The 20327-nt window shown below is 45.1% G+C and overlaps 1 protein-coding gene and 1 long non-coding RNA gene across 2 annotated transcripts in view; one reads left to right on the top strand and one right to left on the bottom strand.

Moving 5' to 3' along the window:
- LOC106612913 (schwannomin-interacting protein 1) overlaps positions 1-20327 on the bottom strand; it is a 301652-nt gene that overhangs the window by 99052 nt on the left and 182273 nt on the right. The window lies entirely within an intron of this gene.
- Positions 7094-9392, top strand: LOC145858081 (uncharacterized). The gene is made up of 2 exons (XR_014378885.1): positions 7094-7282; positions 8566-9392. It is a non-coding gene; the product is annotated as an uncharacterized LOC145858081 (long non-coding RNA).

Below are 20327 nucleotides of genomic sequence, written 5' to 3'. Positions count from 1 at the left end.
CTGATAACATTCTCACGTGTTCTTATTCCGTCTCAGACCTCCCTTTTCAACCACTGCCACCCATTTAAACACATCAAAAGCACACGGCAGCAACGAACGCCACAATCATCTCAGCATTCAATCTTAACTTAAAGTTCACCGGAGAAAACATGTTTTTCTTGAGAAAACATATCTATGTATAGACAGAGGTCATCTTCACGTCCGAGCTACCTGTGACTTGGTAATGTCTGTGTTGACACTGCAACACTGACTGTATATCTCTACAGACGAGCGCCTGATGCACATGCGCATTTAATTGTGTGAGTTTGACAGTGTTTTTGACTATTGGAACGTTTGTCTTGTTTTATCTAAACATTGCACGGTGTGCTGCCCGCAATTCAAAGGAATATAAAAAAGGTATGATAGAAAGTAGCAGCCTAATGACGCATATCATCCGACCCAGGCAGTATCTGAGATGAACAGACAGAGGGCAATAAGGGAGAGCTCCATGCATCTTAAATAACACGTCTCAGTCTAAAGAAATCATGATGTACTTGTCTTCTCCTACTTGCACTGGCTGTGCTGCACTAACTGTAAATCGCTCTGGATGAGAGTGTCTGCTAAACAACTCAAATGTAAATGTATGCAGCTACTGTGTTAAGTAGACCACCTACTGTAGCTCCATCCTGGGCTGCAGTCTGGTTTAAACCAATATTAAACGCTCTGCAGAACAGCCTGGTTTAAACCAACATTAAACGCTCTGCAGAACAGCCTGGTTTAAACCAACATTAAACGCTCTGCAGAACAGCCTGGTTTAAACCAACATTAAACGCTCTGCAGAACAGCTTGGTTTAAACCAACATTAAACGCTCTGCAGAACAGCCTGGTTTAAACCAACATTAAACGCTCTGCAGAACAGTCTGGTTTAAACCAACATTAAACGCTCTGCAGAACAGCCTGGTTTAAACCAACATTAAACGCTCTGCAGAACAGTCTGGTTTAAACCAACATTAAACGCTTTGCAGAACAGCTTGGTTTAAACCAACATTAAACGCTCTGCAGAACAGCTTGGTTTAAACCAACATTAAACGCTCTGCAGAACAGCCTGGTTTAAACCAACATTAAACGCTCTGCGGAACAGTCTGGTTTAAACCAACATTAAACGCGCTGCAGAACAGCTTGGTTTAAACCAACATTGAACGCTCTGCAGAACAGCTTGGTTTAAACCAACATTAAACACTCTGCAGAACAGTCTGGTTTAAACCAACATTAAACGCTCTGCAGAACAGTCTGGTTTAAACCAACATTAAACGCTCTGCAGAACAGCTTGGTTTAAACCAACATTAAACGCTCTGCAGAACAGCCTGGTTTAAAACCAACATTAAACGCTCTGCAGAACAGCCTGGTTTAAACCAACATTAAACGCTCTGCAGAACAGCCAGGTTTAAACCAACATTAAACGCTCTGCGGAACAGCCTGGTTTAAACCAACATTAAACACTCTGCAGAACAGGGTCATGACACTTCAACATCACCCAGTCAGCAGCACATCACACACAGCATGACACCCATCGGACTGTCTTAGAAAAGGGTCTCTCTGTGTGTGTGATCTGGTAGATTATGTCACATAAACCCTTGAGCCCACCTAATCAATCACTGTAAATGAGGTTTGATTCGACCCAGCCAGTACTGACCAGGTGTGTGTTGCGTGTGTATGAGAGAGAGAGAGAGAGAGAGAGAGAGAGAGAGAGAGAGAGAGAGAGATCTTATTTTCTTCTTGAATTCTTCTTCTCTACCCTGAGAAAGGAGACCTTGTGACACACGCAACACTTCCCATGATTGCGTTTTCTCACTATTTTTAGTTTATGACATTTTCTCTGTGTTTGAAAGGCTCTACTGATGCTTAACTCCCTCACTCCTCACCATGTGAGACACCCAACCAACCTGCAGGCTCTTTGTCATGCCCTCACACTGAGCTCTCTCCTCTCCTCTCCTCTATCTCTCCTTCTCTTGCTCGTTCATTTTCTCACTCTCTCTCTCTCTCTCTCTCTCTCTCTCTCTCACACCCTCTAAATGGGGCATTATTGAACTGATCTCTCAGATGTGCGTCACCAGGGCATTCAGGGAAGAGGACTGGATGACTCTGAGACTCTTCATCTGCAAACATAAACCTCAACATTTATCATGTTTCTCGTACTTATCCAGGATCAGTGCAGGCCAATACAGTGTTCTGTGCAGGCCAGTCAAGTTCTTCCACACCAATCTCAACAACCCATTTTTGTATGGACCTTGCATTGTGCACGGGGGCATTGTGGGGCATTGTCATGCTGAAACAGGGAAGGGCCTTCCCTGTTGCTACAAAGTTGGAAGCACAGAATTGTCTACAATGTCAATCTAACGCTGTAGTGTTAACTTGTTATGGATAGGGGGCAGTATTTTCACGTCCGGATAAAAAACGTACCCGATTTAATCTGATTATTACTCCTGCCCAGAAACTAGAATATGCATATAATTATTAGCTTTGGATAGAAAACACTCCAAAGTTTCTAAAACTGTTTGAATGGTGTCTGTGAGTATAACAGAACTCATTTGGCAGGCCAAAACCTGAGAAGATTCCAAACAGGAAGCGCCCTCTCTGACTATTTCTTGGCCTTCTTGATCATCTCTATCCAAAACAGGGGATCTCTGCTGTAACTTGACATTTTCTAACGCTCCCATAGGCTCTCAGAAGGCGCCAGGACGTTGAATGATGACTTTGCAGGCCATGGCTGAAAAACAGTAGCGCATTTGGATAGTGGTCGATCTGAGAACAACGAGACTGGGGGCGCGTGCACGAGGCGACTCCATGTTTTTATTTTTTCGTCTTTGAACGGTCAGAATATTATCGCTTTTTTACGAGAAAAATCGCATAAAAATTGATTTTAAACAGCGTTTGACATGCTTCGAAGTACGGTAATGGAATATTTTGAAATATTTTGTCACGAAATGCGCCGGGTGCGTCACCCTTCTTTACCCTTCGGATAGTGTCTTGAACGCACGAACAAAACGCCGCTATTTGGATATAACTATGGATTATTTGGAACCAAACCAACATTTGTTATTGAACTAGAAGTCCTGGGAGTGCATTCTGACGAAGAACAGCAAAGGTAATCCAATTTTTCTTATAGTAAATCTGAGTTTGGTGAGGGCCAAACTTGGTGGGTGTCAAAATAGCTAGACCGTGATGCCGGGCTATCTACTCAGAATATTGCAAAATGTGCTTTCACCGAAAAGCTATTTTAAAATCGGACACCACGATTGCATAAAGGAGTTCTGTATCTATAATTCTTAAAATAATTGTTATGTTTTTTGTGAACGTTTATCGTGAGTAATTTTGTAAATTCACCGGAAGTGTTCGGTGGGAATGCTAGTTCTGAACGTCACATGCTAATGTAAAAAGCTGTTTTTTGATATAAATATGAACTTGATTGAACAAAACATGCATGTATTGTCTAACATAATGTCCTAGGAGTGTCATCTGATGAAGATCATCAAAGGTTAGTGCTGCATTTAGCTGTGGTTTTGTTTTTTGTGACATTATATGCTAGCTTGAAAAATGGGTGTCTGATTATTTCTGGCTGGGTACTCTGCTGACATAATCTAATGTTTTGCTTTTGCTGTAAAGCCTTTTTGAAATCGGACAGTGTGGTTAGATAAAGGAGAGTCTTGTCTTTAAAATGGTGTAAAATAGTCATATGTTTGAAAAATGGAAGTTTTCGGATTTTCGAGGACTTTGTATTTCGCGCCACGCCCATCATTGGATATTGGAGCAGGTGTTCCGCTAGCGGAACGTCTAGATGTAAGATTAAGATTTCCCTTCACTGGAACTAAGGGGCCTAGCCAGAACCATGAAAAACCACCCCAGACCATTATTTCTCCTCCACCAAACTTTACACTTGGCACTATGCATTGGGGCAGGTAGTGTTCTCCTGGCATCCACCAAACCCAGATTTATCTGTTGGACTGCCAGATGGTGAAGCGGGATTCATCACTCCAGAGAATGTGTTTCCATAGTCTAATGACGGCAAGCTTTACACCTCTCCAGCCGATGCCTAGCTTTGCGTATGGTGATCTTAGACTTGTGTGCGGCTGATCGGCCATGGAAACCCATTTCATGAAGCTCCCGATGAACAGTTGTTGTGCTGACGTTGCTTCCAGAGGCAGTTTGGAACTCGGTAGTGAGTGTTGCAACCGAGGACAGACGATTTTTCAGCACCCGGCTGTCTCGTTCTGTGAGCTTTTGTGGCTTACCACTTCGCGGCTGAGCCATTGTTGCTCCTAGACATTTCCACTTCACAATAACAGCACTTACAGTTGACCGGGGCAGCTCTAGCAGGGCAGAAATTTGACGAACTGACTTGTTGAAAAGGTGGCATCCTATGACGGTGCATCCTTGACGGTCTCCAAGAACACAAATTGAGCAATCGGGAGAGAAGGACCTTGGACAGGGAGGTGACCAAGAACCCGATGGTCACTCTGACAGAGCTCCAGAGTTCCTCTGTGGAGATGGGAGAACTTTCCAGAAGGACAACCATCTCTGCAACATTTCACCAATCAGTCCTTTATGGTAGAGTGGCCAGGTGGAAGCCACTCCTCAGTGAAAGGCACATGACAGCCTGCTTGGAGTTTGCCAAAAGGCACCTAAAGGACTCTCAGACCATGAGAAACAAGATTCTCTGGTCTGATGAAAAAAAGATTTAACACTCTGGCATGAATCCCAAGAGTCACATCTGAAGGAAACCTGCCACCATCCCTACGGTGAAGCATGGTGGTGGCAGAATCATGCTGTGGGGATGTTTTTCAGTGGCAGGGACTGGGAGACTAGTCAGGGTCAAGGGAAAGATTAACGGAGCAAAGTACAGAGAGATCTTTGATGAAAACCTGCTCCAGAATGCTCAGAACCTCAGACTGGGGTAAAAGCTCACTTCCAACAGGACAACAACCCTAAGCACACAGCCAAGACAACACAGGAGTGACTTCGGGATAAGTCTCTGAAAGTACTTCAGTGGCCCAGCCAGAGCCCGGACTTGAACCCGATCGAACATCTCTGGAGAGACCTGAAAATAGCTGTGCAGCATAGCTTCCCATCCAACCTGACAGAGCTTGAGAGGATCTTCAGAGAAGAACGGGAGAAACACCCCAAATACAGGTGTGCCAACCTTGTAGCGTCATACCCAAGAAGATTCGAGACTGTAATCGCTGCCAAAGGTGCTTCAAGAAAGTACTGAGTAAATGGTCTGAATACTTATGTAAATGTAATATTTCAGTTTTTTTTATACATTTGCAAACATTTCTACAAATCTGTTTTTGCTTTATCATTATGGGGTATTTTGTGTAGATTGATGAGGGGGAAAAAACAATTTAATCCATTTTAGAATAAGGCTGTAACATAACAAAATGTGGAAAAAGTCAAGGAATCTGAATACTTTCCGAATGCACTGAAAAGAGGCATACAATATACCACACCCCCATTCCATGAATTAAACTTTGACCTACCAGCATCATCACCCACTGTCACAGGACACTATCACCAACTTACCTCAAGGCGGCTCAACTTACCCTGTCCCTATGTAAGTTGTGCCAAGAGACCACTTTTTTGGGACAAGCTATGTTTTCAAAATCTTCACATGAATTCTGATTACATCCTGAAATATATATAGACATCGTTGTTAGAAAGAATACTATATTTCCCTTGACGTAACGATGCTGACTATAAATATTGCTCAGCTTACCCCACTCTCCCTGAAATGTTTTTAAACAGAAACGTACTGTTTCCAGGAAGTCCCATATTGAACTCCCCGAGTTGTAGTTAACATCAGAGGCGCAACTTTCACTGGGGACGGGAGCGACATGACCGCCGACATTCTGAAATTGCATTTTTATCCACCACAGACAGGCTGTGTGAAGGCAAAGCTTCTGAAAGGTTGGCTTATAGGACCTTCATGGGAGAGAGGCAGGTGCTGTCTGCGTGTGTAGCGCTTTTTCTCAGAGTTGTAAAAGCAAGCAGAGCAGAAACTGGCTACTCTTTATTTGACTGATGCAAGGTAACGGCTGTTTGACTTCACAGGAAAACAAATATTTATTCCCAGTGCTGTGCTTGTAGTGTAGCTAATTGACATGCAACATTAGCTAATGTTTCATCCTCTCTCAACTGAAGTTCTGTGTGAAGTGAATGAAATAGCTGCAGTAGCTACATCCAGTTCAGCTCTAGCCTCTAGCTATCTTCATATCTGTCAGGAAGCAGTATCTAACAGCTGTTGTGTGTATGGAAATGTTTTATAGCCTTTGTTTTTTCCCGTTTCAACAGAAGAAAATTAAGTTGGCTAGTTTTCACCAGTTGATGTACCGTTAGAGCGAGCCAAAAGTTGGCGAACTATAGCTAGCCAGCTCACTAACTTTAGCTATTAATATTTTGCCTCAATTACACTTGACCTGAATCAAACGATGAAATCAGCGGCCAAAAGATTGAGGACCAATATTCAGACGTTTTTTTGACAGCTCAATGTGAGTTTTCTTTAGTAGAGTCATTATAATCTAAGGTTATTGATCTGTCAGTTTCAGCTAATTCCCTACCTTTCACACTGACACGGCACAAACAGCTGGTGAAATTGTGTATTTATGTGTGAGTAAGAGGAAAACTGAGAGTGAGAAAGAGAGAGACACAGAGAACGAGACAGAGAGAGAGAGAGAAAAACCCATCTTATTTACCCTGTCATTCCCATCCTATTGAAGCATGGAGTTGACACACACAGAGATTCCCATGACGGCAGTACTGTCTCGAACTATCCTCTAAATGCTACATCAATCCTGAAAGTGTCTGACTCATGGTGATTGGTTAATGACCATAGTGGGTTTCCATGGCAACCCCTGAAGCCTCACTCTGGTCCGATGGTGCCCTTCACAGAGAGGTTCAGAAGGACAGCAGTCTCTCTCTCTCTCTCTCTCTCTCTCTCTCTCTCTCTCTCTCTCTCTCTCTCTCACTCACTTGCTCTCTCTCTCTCTCTGTCAGTCTCTCTCTCTGTCACTCTCTCTCTCTCCAGCTCTCTTTCTCTCTTCCTGCACTGCAGATGCCCTGAGTCAACACTAAGGCCAGGACAGAGCAGGACACAGAATAACAAACAGTGCTGGGAACAGCCAAAACACACAGACACTGAGCAACACACACTGAGCACAAAGCGATGGCAGCGCTGACATCTGAGCTATTAGGGATAAGAGGATCAGAAGATGATTTCTTTGTAACATTTTTGTGATGACACCAACGACAGGTATTTACACACACACACACACACCCACAGTCATGTAATGTCTTAACAGCGTCATGTCTAACCAGCCTTATTAACACTGAACCTGTTTTCTACCTCTTGACCAGCTTTGGCCAGGTCAGTATTGTGATGCTGGTCAGCCCCTCTCCCTTCAGTGTTAGATCCATCTCCAGGGTAATGGACAGAAGGGCCATCTTCCCTCCGTCAACCCCTTAATGCTGCCCCGCTGGGCCTTTCCACATCAGCACCTCTCTATGGAACCACTCTCATGAGAGAGAGAGAGAGAGAGAGAGAGAGAGAGAGAGAGAGAGAGAGAGAGAGAGAGAGAGAGAGAGAGAGAGAGAGAGAGAGAGAGAGAGAGAGAGAGAGAGAGAGAGAGAGAGAGAGAGAGAGAGAGAGAGAGAGAGAGAGAGAGAGAGAGAGAGAGAGAGAGAGAGAGAGAGAGAGAGAGAGAGAGAGAGAGGGGCTGGCTTTAACACATCAGATGAGTCATTAGCCCCAGGAGAGAGGGAGGAAGGAGTTGGACAGAGAAATACACATTTGAAGGAAAGGGATATTTGCCAGAAGCACGCACACACCGCTTTCCCACTGTTTCCTTCTGCAAGTGCAGAACAATGAGATTCAGAGTGAGGGAGTGAGCCAGCTGTCCTCCATACTAATATACTAACACCTCAGTCATTACTGCTACCATCAGCACTGCAGTAAATATATTCTAATTGCATATCACTGATAATTCAACAGTTATAATACGTGTGTATTTGTCCATGGGTATCCATGTGTGTCTGTGAGTCCGTGTGTGTGTGAATTTTAATTACATGTCACAGATAGCAGTTTTACAGCTCTCTGCATTCCATTGTGTGTGTGTGTGCAGGTGTGTGTGTGAGCGAGTGAGAGAGAAAAGAGAGAGAGAGAGAATTAAAAGGGGTAACACAAGCATAAATGAGAAGATCCAACACCATCTCTTTTCTCTTACCCCACATTTTTTTATTCTTGAATATTGCATGCCCTCTGATTGGTTTGCAGATCATAGCATTGACGAATGAAAGGAGACCATCTGGAGCTGATAAGAGGGTTTGTCACAACTCAATTGGACAAACCCATGGGTTTGGACAGGACAGGGTATAGAGGACTGTGTGTGCACGCCTGTGTTTGTTAGTGTGTGTGCGTATGGGTGTGTTTGCAGATTGAAACAGGTGGATAGAAGAATAAGAGGAGAGAGAATGAGAGAGAAAGAGAGAGCGAGAGCTATAAAGAGTGAGCATATCCCCATCTGTATTCCCTCATAGAGAGAGAAGAGATGGTGAGAGGGAAGGAGAGTAAGGAGGGAAGCTGAGCGATGGAGGAAGAAGAGATGGGGGAGGACGGAGGAAGACGAGTGTGACCACTCCTATCCAGCCATCTAAACAGTTTTCTAAGTAATCCTAACATGGCTTCCACTGTCTCACACTGAAAGGTTAAACTAGCAGAACTCTGTCTGAACAAGTTCAGTTCTCCGTTAGGTTCCTTTTGTTCTCTCTCTTTCCTTATTCAGCCCTCTAAAACAAGCCTGTGTGTCTCTGGGGACTACATGTGAATGAACAGAGCGGAGAAGCACTCAGCATCTGTCCTGCTTTCACATTCTCCCTTACACACCCACACACGCGCACACATACGCATTTTGACATTTTGTTGTGTTACAGCTTGAATTTAAAATGGATTAAAAGTGTCACACCCTGATCTGTTTCACCTGTCTTTGTGATTGTCTCCACCCCCGTCCAGGTGTCGCCCATCTTCCCCATTATTGTCACGCCCTGACCATAGAGAGCCATTGTTTCTCTATGGTGAAGTAGGTCAGGGCGTGACTGAGGGGTATTCTAGTTTATTATTTCTATGTGGGGTTCTAGGCTATTATTTCTATGTTGGTGATTTGTATGAGTCCCAATTAGAGACAGCTGGTAATCGTTGTCTCTAATTGGGGATCATATTTAAGTAGTTATTTTTCCCACCTGTGTTTGTGGGATCTTGTTTTTGTGTAGGTGCCTATTTGCACTTCACTGTCTTCACGTTTCATTTGTTCATTTATTGTTTTTGTATTTTGTTAAGTTTCACATTATAATAAAGATGTGGAACACTACTCACGCTGCGCCTTGGTCCAATTATTACGACGATCGTGACAATTATCCGCTGTGTATTGATACCTGTGTTCTCTGTTTGTCTGTTGCCAGTTCGTTTTGTTTTGTCAAGCCTACCAGCGTTTTTCCCTCTGCTCCTGTCTCTCGATTGTTCCTGTTTCCTATTTTTCCCGGTGTTGACCACTCTGCCTGCCCTGACCCTGAGCCTGCCTGCCGTCCTGTACCGTTGCCCCACCTATCTGGATTACCGACCTCTGTCTGTCCTTGACCTTTTTCCTGCCCCTGTTCAATTAATCAGCTGTTGTTACTTCGACGTTGTCTGCATCTGGGTCTTACCTGAAACGTGATAAAAAGTGGAATTATGTTTTTTACAAATTAATAAATGAAAAGCTGAAATGTCATGAGTCAATAACATTTTTACATTTACATTATTTAGCAGACGCTCTTATCCAGAGCAACTTACAGTAGTGAATACATACATTTCATTTCATGCATTTTTTTTTGTTGTGTACTGGCCCCCCGTGGGAATCGAACCCACAACCCTGGCGTTGCACATACCATGCTGGCATTGCAAACACCATGCTCTACCAACTGAGCCACAGGGAAGAATAAGTATTCAACCCCTTTGTTATGGCAAGCCTAAATAAGTTCAAGAGTAAAAATTTGCTTAACAAGTCACAGTAAGTTGCATGGACTCACTCTGTGTGCTATATTAGTGTTTAACATGATTTTTGTGTGAGGTCGTGAATTTCACATACAGATTCAACCACAAGGACCAGGGAGGTTTTCCAATGCCTCGCATTGGTAGATGGGTTCAAAAAAAAAAAAGCTGACATTTGAGCATGGTGAAATTATTAATTACACTTTGGATGGTGTATCAATACACCCAGTGACTACAAAGATACAGGCATCCTTCCTAACTCAGTAGCCGGAGAAGAAGGAAACCTCTCAGGAATTTCAGCATGAAGCCAATGGTGACTTTAGAACAGTTACAGAGTTTAATGGCTGTGATAGGAGAAAACTGAGGATGGATCAACAAAAGCGTAGTTACTCCACAATACTAACTTAATTGACAGAGTGAAAAGAAAGAAGCCTGAATTGAATACAAATATTCCAAAACATGCATCCTGTTTGCAACAAGGCACTAAAGTAATACTGCAAAAAATGTGGCAAAGCAATTAATACTTTGTCCTGAATTAAAAGTGCTATATTTAGGGGCAAATCTAATACAACACATTACTGAGTCCCACTCTCCATATTTTCAAGCATAGTGGTGGCTGCATCATGTTATGTGTATGCTTGTAACCGTAAAAGTTTTTCAGGATAAAAAAATTAATGGAATGGAGCTAAGCACAGGCAAAATCCTAGAGGAAAACCTGGTTCAGTCTGCTTTCCACCAGACACTGGTAGATGAATTCACTTTACAGCAAGACGATAACCTAAAACACAAGGCCAAATCTACACTGGTATAAGTCAAGGGGTCTGAATACTTTCTGAATGCACTGTATTTTAGGAGTAGAACCCCGACTTTGTCAGGGGCGTGCAGAAAGAGAGAGAGAGACAGAGAGAGAAGGTGGGAGGGAGAGTTAACCTCACTATGGATCATCATCAACATGATGTGATTCCATAGGGTCTACAACCTGTCTCCAGTTGGCCAACCATTCCGTATTTCTACCATATCTGCCTCATGTTAGTCTGTATTGGAATGAGTCACCATATAACCTTCCTTGTCTAAATGAGCATGTAATGGTAATGCTGCATATATTTATGGTGAGACAAGCAACACACTATGAAAACCTCTATGTCATTTCTTGGCATAACTCATTACTGGAGACACGTAAAGAGACCTAGCTAACTCTAAATGAAGAAAATGACTAAATAGCAGAACTATCCAAATGTAGTAGCCAACCACAGAAGCACACTGATCCAGAACCAGCAGTGTGTTTAAACTAGCCTAGCACTGATGCTAATCCCATTCTGCTCAGTGCCACTGTGTCCTGAGGCTCTGCACTTAATCTGAAGCGCCCCAATAAACACTCATGGATCAATGGATAACCTGTCAAATATTAGCACACATCTCCAGTCTGTCTGTCTAGAGACATAGACCTAACTGTCTGCTGTAGGGTAATGTGCTCACATACTCTATCTGTCCTCTGTTCCCTCTACTGTGTCTGTTGAGCATTCATTATCATTCTTTCCAGTAACTGTGTGTAGAGGGTGTTATTTGGAGTATAGAGCAGACTATGGAGGGCGGATGGGTGTGTGTCTTACAGGGGCTGTAGGTGGATCCATACTGTACGTAGGGAAAAGGAGAGTAATAGGTTAAATGTGTGTTTATGATTCTGTGCCATTCTCTCTCTCTCTCTCTCTCTCTCTCTCTCTCTCTCTCTCTCTCTCTCTCTCTCTCTTCCTCTCTCCATCATTAGTGAGGATGCCTGTGTTGTGGGGCCCTGCGGTGTGATATTGAACATGCTGTAAAAGACTTACGCCCCACATATTAGAGCTGCTTAACTCAGAGGAGTGTGTGTGTGTGTGTGTGTGTCAGAGGTCTGGATTACTGCAGGGCAACAATGCAGAGGCCAGAGAAGAGAAGAAGGAGGGAATAAACCAAAATTTTCTCTCTCCATTTTCCTGTGGGATGACAGCGGGAAGAGAGAGGGGGTGTTCAGCATGCAGAGATCGATTCCTGAGTTTTTCTCTCTCAGTGCACTAGTTGGGACTTTTATTAGAGGAGACCTGTGCATACACACTCTCTCTCAAAGACCAACATACAGTACATGCACTCACACACAAACGTTTGTCCGAGAATAGAAATATATACCACTATTCACTGCTCTGCAGAAGCTGAATAGTAGTGAATAAAATATATACATTGTATACAATTTCCCTTCCGCACAGTAAAGGGTGAAATAGGAATACTCTGAGACACAACGTCAAGCAAGAATCTCTCCATGGACGAAAACCTCTGTAGCGATAGCATCTTGATCTCTGTGACCTCCTGCTCTGTTATACAGACACAAAGACACAGTGAGGCTCCTCTATAGCTGCAGCACCGCATCTAATCTCACCAAGAAACAAACAGTGTCAAAGGTTATATCGGCCACCCACAGCACAACACTCTAACTTCCAGTACTGAAGCAATTTAAAAACAAGACAGTTAGCTCATTATCACAATGCCTGTAAGATGTTGAAAATATTCTCTGACACATACTCTCATTTACATATTCCTTCCTCGCGGTAATTACACCAGCAGTTTGTGTACTGTAAGAATGTCCTCCTTAAAATGCTTTACAAATAAGTTTCATTGTTTTATTATACATTCATTTTCCCCTATGTGTCTGTGTCCTTAGGCAATACGGATGCCTCTCCAGCATAGTTCTAGGACCATCATCTTCACCATCATCATCATCCTGGTATTGCTGTGATGGCTATAGATAATCAATAGCTCTGCCGGTGGATCTATCACCTCAGCCCTGCAGCCCCATCGTCAGGGCTCTGTCAGGAGCTGGAGAGGAGATAGAGTGGAGAGACTCTGTCACACACTAACACAATCTCTCTCCAATATATATAGTTGAAGTCGAAAGTTTACATACACTTAGGTTGGAGTCATTAAAACTAGTTTTTCAACCCCTCCAGAAATTTCTTGTTAACAAACTATAGTTTTGGCAAGTCGGTTAGGACATCTACTTTGTGCATGACACAAGTCATTTTTCCAACAATTGTTTACAGACAGATTATTTCACTTATAATTCACTGTATCACAATTCCAGTGGGTCAGAAGTTTACATACACTAAGTTGACTGTGCCTTTAAACAGCTTGGAAAATTCCAGAAAATGATGTCATGGCCTTAGAAGCTTCTGATAGGCTAATTGACATCATTTGAGTCAATTGGAGGTGTACCTATGGATGTATTTCAAGGCCTACCTTCAAACTCAGTGGCTCTTTGCTTGGCATCATGGGAAAATCAAAGAAATCAGCCAAGACCTCAGAAAAAAAATTGTAGGCCTCCACAAGTCTGGTTCATCGTTGGGAGCAATTTTCAAACGCCTGAAGGTACCACGTTCATCTGTACAAACAATAGTACGCAAGTATAAACACCATGGGACCACGCAGCCATAATACCGCTCAGGAAGGAGACGCGTTCTGTCTCCTAGAGATGAACGTACTTTGGTGCGAAAAGTGCAAATCAATCACAGAACAACAGCAAAGGAACTTGCGAAGAGGCTGGAGGAGACAAGTACAAAGTATCTATATCAACAGTAAAACGAGTACAATATCGACATAACCTGAAAGGCCGCTCAGTAAGGAAGAAGTCACTGCTCCAAAACCGCCATAAAAAAGCCAGACTATGGTTTGCAACTGCACATGGGGACAAAGATCGTACTTTTTGGAGAAATGTCCTCTGGTCTGATGAAACAAAATAGAACTGTTTGGCCATAATGACCATCGTCATGTTTGGAGGAGGAGGAGGAGGCTTGCAAGCCGAAGAACACCATCCCAACCGTGAAGCACAGGGGTGGCAGCATCATGTTGTGGGGGTGCTTTGCTGCAGGAGGGACTGGTGCACTTCACAAAATAGATGACACCATGAGGTAGGAAAATGATGTGGGTATATTGAAGCAACATCTCAAGACATCAGCCAGGAAGTTAAAGCTTGGTCACAAATGGGTCTTCCAAATGGACATTGACCCCAAGCATACTTCCAAAGTTGTGGCAAAATGGCTTAAGGACAACAAAGTCAAGGTATTGGAGTGGCCATCACAAAGCCCTGACCTCCATCCTATAGAAAATTTGTGGGCAGAACTGAAAAAGCATGTGCGAGCAAGGAAGCCTATAAACCTGACTCAGTTACACCAGCTCTGTCAGGAGGAATGGGCCAAACTTCACCCAATGTATTGTGGGAAGCTTGTGGAAGGCTACCCGAAACATTTGACCCAAGTTAAACAATTTAAAGGCAATGCTACCAAATACTAATTGAGTGTATGTAAAATTCTGACCCACTGGGAATGTGATGAAAGAAATTAAAGCTGAAGTTAATCATTCTCTCTGCTATTATTCTGAAATTTCACATTCTTAAAATAAAGTGGTGATCCTAACTGACCTAAGACAGGGAATCTTTACTAGGATTAAATGTCAGGAAGTTGTGAAAAACTGAGTTTAAATGTATTTGGCTAAGGTGTATGTAAACTTCCTACTTAAACTGTATTTTGCTCAGAGAGGGGGTGACAACTGGAGAGGAGGAGACAAGTGGAGAGGAGGAGACAAGTGGAGAGGAGGAGACAAGTGGAGAGGAGGAGACACGTGGAGAGGAGGAGACAAGTGGAGAGGAGGAGACAAGTGGAGAGGAGGAGACAAGTGGAGAGGAGGAGACAAGTGGAGAGGAGAGACAACTGGAGATGAGGAGACAAGTGGAGAGGAGGAGACAAGTTGAGAGGAGGAGACAAGTGGAGAGGAGGGGAAAACTGGAGAGGAGGAGACAAGTGGAGAGGAGGAGACAAGTTGAGAGGAGGAGACAAGTGGATAGGAGGAGACAAGTGGAGAGGAGGAGACAAGTGGAGAGGAGGAGACAAGTGGAGAGGAGGAGACAAGTGGAGAGGAGGAGACAAGTTGAGAGGAGGAGACAAGTGGAGAGGAGAGACAACTGGAGATGAGGAGACAAGTGGAGAGGGGGGACAACTGGAGAGGAGGAGACAAGTGGAGAGGGGGGACAACTGGAGAGGAGGAGACAAGTGGAGAGGGGGGGACAACTGGAGAGAAGGGGGCAACTTCTGGGGTTTTGTTAGTCATTTATTGTTATCTAGTGTTTGTTTACCTGATGTCATGATGCTCTGGATATACGATCCCTAAACATACACTAAAGAGGTTTGTTGCAGCTCTCTCTCTCTCTCTCTCTCTCTCTCTCTCTCTCTCTCTCTCTCTCTCTCTCTCTCTCTCTCACTCTGTTCTGCTCTTCTCTCTGCAGTAGACAGTTCAGTCTCTCTCCCTCCCTCCCTTCCCTCTTCCTCCACATCTCTCTTCCCTCCTTCACCCCCTCATCTTCAGACACTGGCTCTGCCCTTGCCACTGTCTCCTCTCCTCAGCCATGCGGGGGGAATCGATGACAACAACACCAACACTATAACAACATTATATCAACGCTGTCGCCGCAAAGGCAGACCGATCGTTACCACGGAGATGAGACGTTGCCACATCAGTTAAGGGCAGAAAAGCCCTCTGATTGGCCGAGAGAGTAGCATTGATTAATCTATTACAGAGAGAGAGAGATATCATTAGTGTTTATCAGAGAGGTTTAAATGGCCTATCAGGGAAACGTTGGAATGAAGGGAGGAGGCACTGTGTGTGTGTGTCTGTGTGTGTTTCAACAGCAAGAGGAGTTGACTCAGGCTGTTGAGACAGGATGTGGCTATCCCTTCCCTTAGCAGAGGTCACAGGTCACTGTCAGAGTGAAAAGTTAGGGTTCCTGTGCAGGGAAACGGGAAAGGGAAATCGGCAAATGTAAACAAGTTTCTAAAGGTGAGCTAAGTCATGAAAGAGGAGGAAGAGAGGGGCATTAGGAAAGGAAAGGAGGATACCAAGTCAGTTGTACAACTGAATGCATCAACTGAAATGTGTCTTCTGCATTTAACCCAACCCCTCTGAATCAGAGAGGTGCGGGGGGCTGCCTTAATCAACATCCACGTCTTCGGCGCCCGGGGAACAGTTGGTTAACTGCCTTGCTCAGGAGGCAGAACGACTGATTTTTACCTTGTCAGCTCGGTCCAGCAAACTTTCAGTTACTGATAACACTCTTACCCGCCAGGCTAACTGCCGCCCATTACTAAACTTGTTTGTTTGAGTGCTGCCTACTTGTAAATGTGTGTACTATATCTATGGGTGTTTGTCCTGCCAAAGTGTATGTGTGTGTTTCTGTCCTGTCTGAATGTGCTGTGTGTGTTCTGTCTGGGTGTGTGTCCTGTCTGGGTGTGTATCCTGCCTGTCTGTGTGTGTGTCCTGTCTGTGTGTGTGTCCTGCCTGGGTGTGTGTTCTGCCTGGGTGTGTGACCTGCCTGGGTGTGTGTCCTGTCTGGGTGTGTGTCCTGTCTGGGTGTGTGTCCTGTCTGGGTATGGGTCATGTCTGGGTGTGTGTTCTGTCTGGGTGTGTGTCCTGTCTGGGTGTGTGTCCTGTCTGGGTGTGTGTCCTGTCTGGGTATGGGTCATGTCTGGGTGTGTGTTCTGTCTGGGTGTGTGTCCTGTCTGGGTGTGTGTCCTGTCTGGTTGTGTGTCCTGTCTGGGTATGGGTCATGTCTGGGTGTGAGTTCTGTCTGATGTGTATGTCCTGTCTGGTTGTGTGTCCTGTCTGGGTATGGGTCATGTCTGGGTGTGTGTCCTGTCTGGGTATGGGTCATGTCTGGGTGTGTGTCCTGTCTGGTTGTGTGTCCTGTCTGGGTATGGGTCATGTCTGGGTGTGTGTCCTGTCTGGGTATGGGTCATGTCTGGGTGTGTGTCCTGTCTGGTTGTGTGTCCTGTCTGGGTATGGGTCATGTTTGGGTGTGTGTTCTGTCTGATGTGTATGTCCTGTCTTCCTCTGTGTGAGTGTGTTCACTTTTAGGATTAGAAGTTTCATGTTGACTCTGAGCAACATCATCCCAGACCGCTATTCCCCAGAGTCTCGTCCACTTACCCCCAACCACCCCCAGCCCAAACACCAGCCCCATGTCTCAACCTCATCCACTTACCCCCAACCACCCCCAGCCCAAACACCAGCCCCATGTCTCAACCTCATCCACTTACCCCCAACCACCCCCCAGCGCCCAAACACCAGCCCCATGTCTCAACCTCGTCCACTTACCCCCAACCACCCCCAGGCCAAACACCAGCCCCATGTCTCAACCTCGTCCACTTACCCCCAGGCCAAACACCAGCCCCATGTCTCAACCTCGTCCACTTACCCCCAGGCCAAACACCAGCCCCATGTCTCAACGTCGTCCACTTACCCCCAACCACCCCCAGCCCAAACACCAGCCCCATGTCTCAACCTCGTCAACTTACCCCCAGGCCAAACACCAGCCCCATGTCTCAACCTCATCCACTTACCCCCAACCACCCCCAGCCCAAACACCAGCCCCATGTCCCAACCCCACCTACACTTATCCCCATTCCAAACACCAGCCCCATGTCTCAACCTCGTCCACTTACCCCCAGGCCAAACACCAGCCCCATGTCTCAACCTCATCCACTTACCCCCAACCACCCCCAGCCCAAACACCAGCCCCATGTCCCAACCTCCTCCACTTACCCCCAGCCCAAACACCAGCCCCATGTCCCAACCTCATCCACTTACCCCCATTCCAAACACCGGCCCCATTTTCCAACCTCATCCCCTTACCCCTAGGCCAAACACCAGCCCCATGTCTCAACCATCCACTTACCCCCAGCCCAAACACCAGCCCCATGTCTCAACCATCCACTTACCCCCAGCCCAAACACCAGCTCCATGTCCCAACCATCCACTTACCCCCAGCCCAAACACCAGCTCCATGTCCCAACCATCCACTTACCCCCAGCCCAAACACCAGCTCCATGTCTCAACCATCCACTTACCCCCAGCCCAAACACCAGCTCCATGTCCCAACCATCCACTTACCCCCAGCCCAAACACCAGCCCCATGTCTCAACCATCCACTTACCCCCAGCCCAAACACCAGCTCCATGTCCCAACCATCCACTTACCCCCAGCCCAAACACCAGCTCCATGTCCCAACCATCCACTTACCCCCAGCCCAAACACCAGCTCCATGTCTCAACCATCCACTTACCCCCAGCCCAAACACCAGCTCCATGTCCCAACCATCCACTTACCCCCAGCCCAAACACCAGCTCCATGTCTCAACCATCCACTTACCCCCAGCCCAAACACCAGCTCCATGTCTCAACCATCCACTTACCCCCAGCCCAAACACCAGCTCCATGTCCCAACCTCATCCACTTACCCCCATTCCAAACACCGGCCCCATTTTCCAACCTCAAACCATGGAACAGTGATGTCACTCAGCTAGATTACACCATCATAATTACAGATTTACTGCTGGGCGAAAGAACTGGGCCAATGTCAATGATGACCCACTTACACACATGGCCCAGACCGTACTTAATGTGTTTCTACTTAACAATACCTCCACCAACTGTTGACAGAAAAGCATTATAAACTGAGCACTTACCTTTCCCAACAATATGACTGTTGAGAGAAAATAATAGTAAAACGAATAAACAATCTCCATCTGATAACACACACAGAGACATACGTACACACACACAATCTCCATCTGATAACACACACAGAGACGTACGTACACACACACAATCTCCATCTGATAACACACACAGAGACGTACGTACACACACACAATCTCCATCTGATAACACACACAGAGACATACGTACACACACACAATCTCCATCTGATAACACACACAGAGATGTACGTACACACACACAATCTCCATCTGATAACACACACAGAGACGTACGTACACACACACAATCTCCATCTGATAACTCACACAGAGACGTACGTACACACACACAATCTCCATCTGATAACACACACAGAGACGTACGTACACACACACAATCTCCATCTGATAACACACACAGAGATGTACGTACACACACACAATCTCCATCTGATAACACACACAGAGACATACGTACACACACACAATCTCCATCTGATAACACACACAGAGACATCCGGCCACTCTAGCTTTGGAACATCAAGTTCAAAACGTTAAAACAATAAAAGTCAAATATCAAAACTGAACAGTTAGATTTACTGACAGAAATCTACAAATAGCATGAAGAAGGGAGAACAAGGGAGGAAGGAGAGAGAGAGATGAGAGAGAGACAGAGAGAACGACAACACACAGAGATAGCGTAGCTATGCGTTTGTGAGACTAATTCTCTGCTAGCAAATGCATTATACACAACAGACAGTGTAAAAGAGAGGCATGCTATGCTGTTGATACACGTGTGTACTAAGAAGGGTTAAAAGGTTTACATTTCTCTCCTTAGAGGTAGAGTTCTGGGTGTTGTTGACCTGTCATTCCAACAGATCTGCACATCAAATCACTGATTCTCTCTCGTTGGTATTTCTCTTTCTCTTTCTCTGATTCTCCTTATTTGTTTCCTCTCTTTCTCCATCTTTTCCTCTCGTCCTCCCTTTCTCATTATTGTATGGGGCATGGTAACAAATTGATTTGACAGAGGCCTTGTACTGTGGGTCTATCAGTAATGCCCTACGGCTGAGAACACATGCTGCACACATTCAGTTCATCACTGTTCCTCATCACTGTTCCTCATCACTGTCGGCTCAGGAAGAATTACTGACAGCTACCGAGATGAGGTTCAGTCAGAGGGAGGGCTCTGAGCACTGATATCTACAGGTACAAAAGTTCACCGTCGCTCAACAGCCTTTGATCTACTGAAACACCTGGTGGCTCCCCCGCGGTGCAACAGAGTTCAAAGTTCAAGTTCAAAAGCTTTATCATCCATTTGGGGTAAAACAGGGAAATGGTATTCATCTTTAGTTTTACAGGCTTGGTCACAAACTCATTGGGAATATGATATTGGAATCTGAAAGAGACCAGAGTTAAAGTTAAGCCACATTCGCAACCCAGAGAGAGGGTTTGGAATCAACTAGGTTCTGAAGTGGCCATGTTGTTAGGCTAAAGGAAAACAAAGACGTGAAGAGAGAAACAGGAAGTAAATAGTTCAACAAGGGCTTTCTTCTCTCTCTGTAGAGCAGAGGGAAGGGGAAGGGAGGGGCCAGGGGGAAGGGAGGGGGCTAAGCCTTGTGTCCACAGGGGGTTGGAGGATGGCATCCCTGACACCTTGAGAGTGGGAGTCTGTTTGGATTACATCACATGCATCTTTCAGAGCCATTACTGCACAAGGGGGCT

The sequence above is a fragment of the Salmo salar genome, chromosome 09 (assembly GCF_965601325.2).
Source record: "Salmo salar chromosome 09, fSalSal1, whole genome shotgun sequence".
NCBI classification, from domain to species: Eukaryota; Metazoa; Chordata; class Actinopteri; order Salmoniformes; family Salmonidae; genus Salmo; species Salmo salar.
The sequence above is the reverse complement of the archived record's forward strand: the minus strand, read 5'-3'. Positions and strand labels throughout refer to the sequence as shown.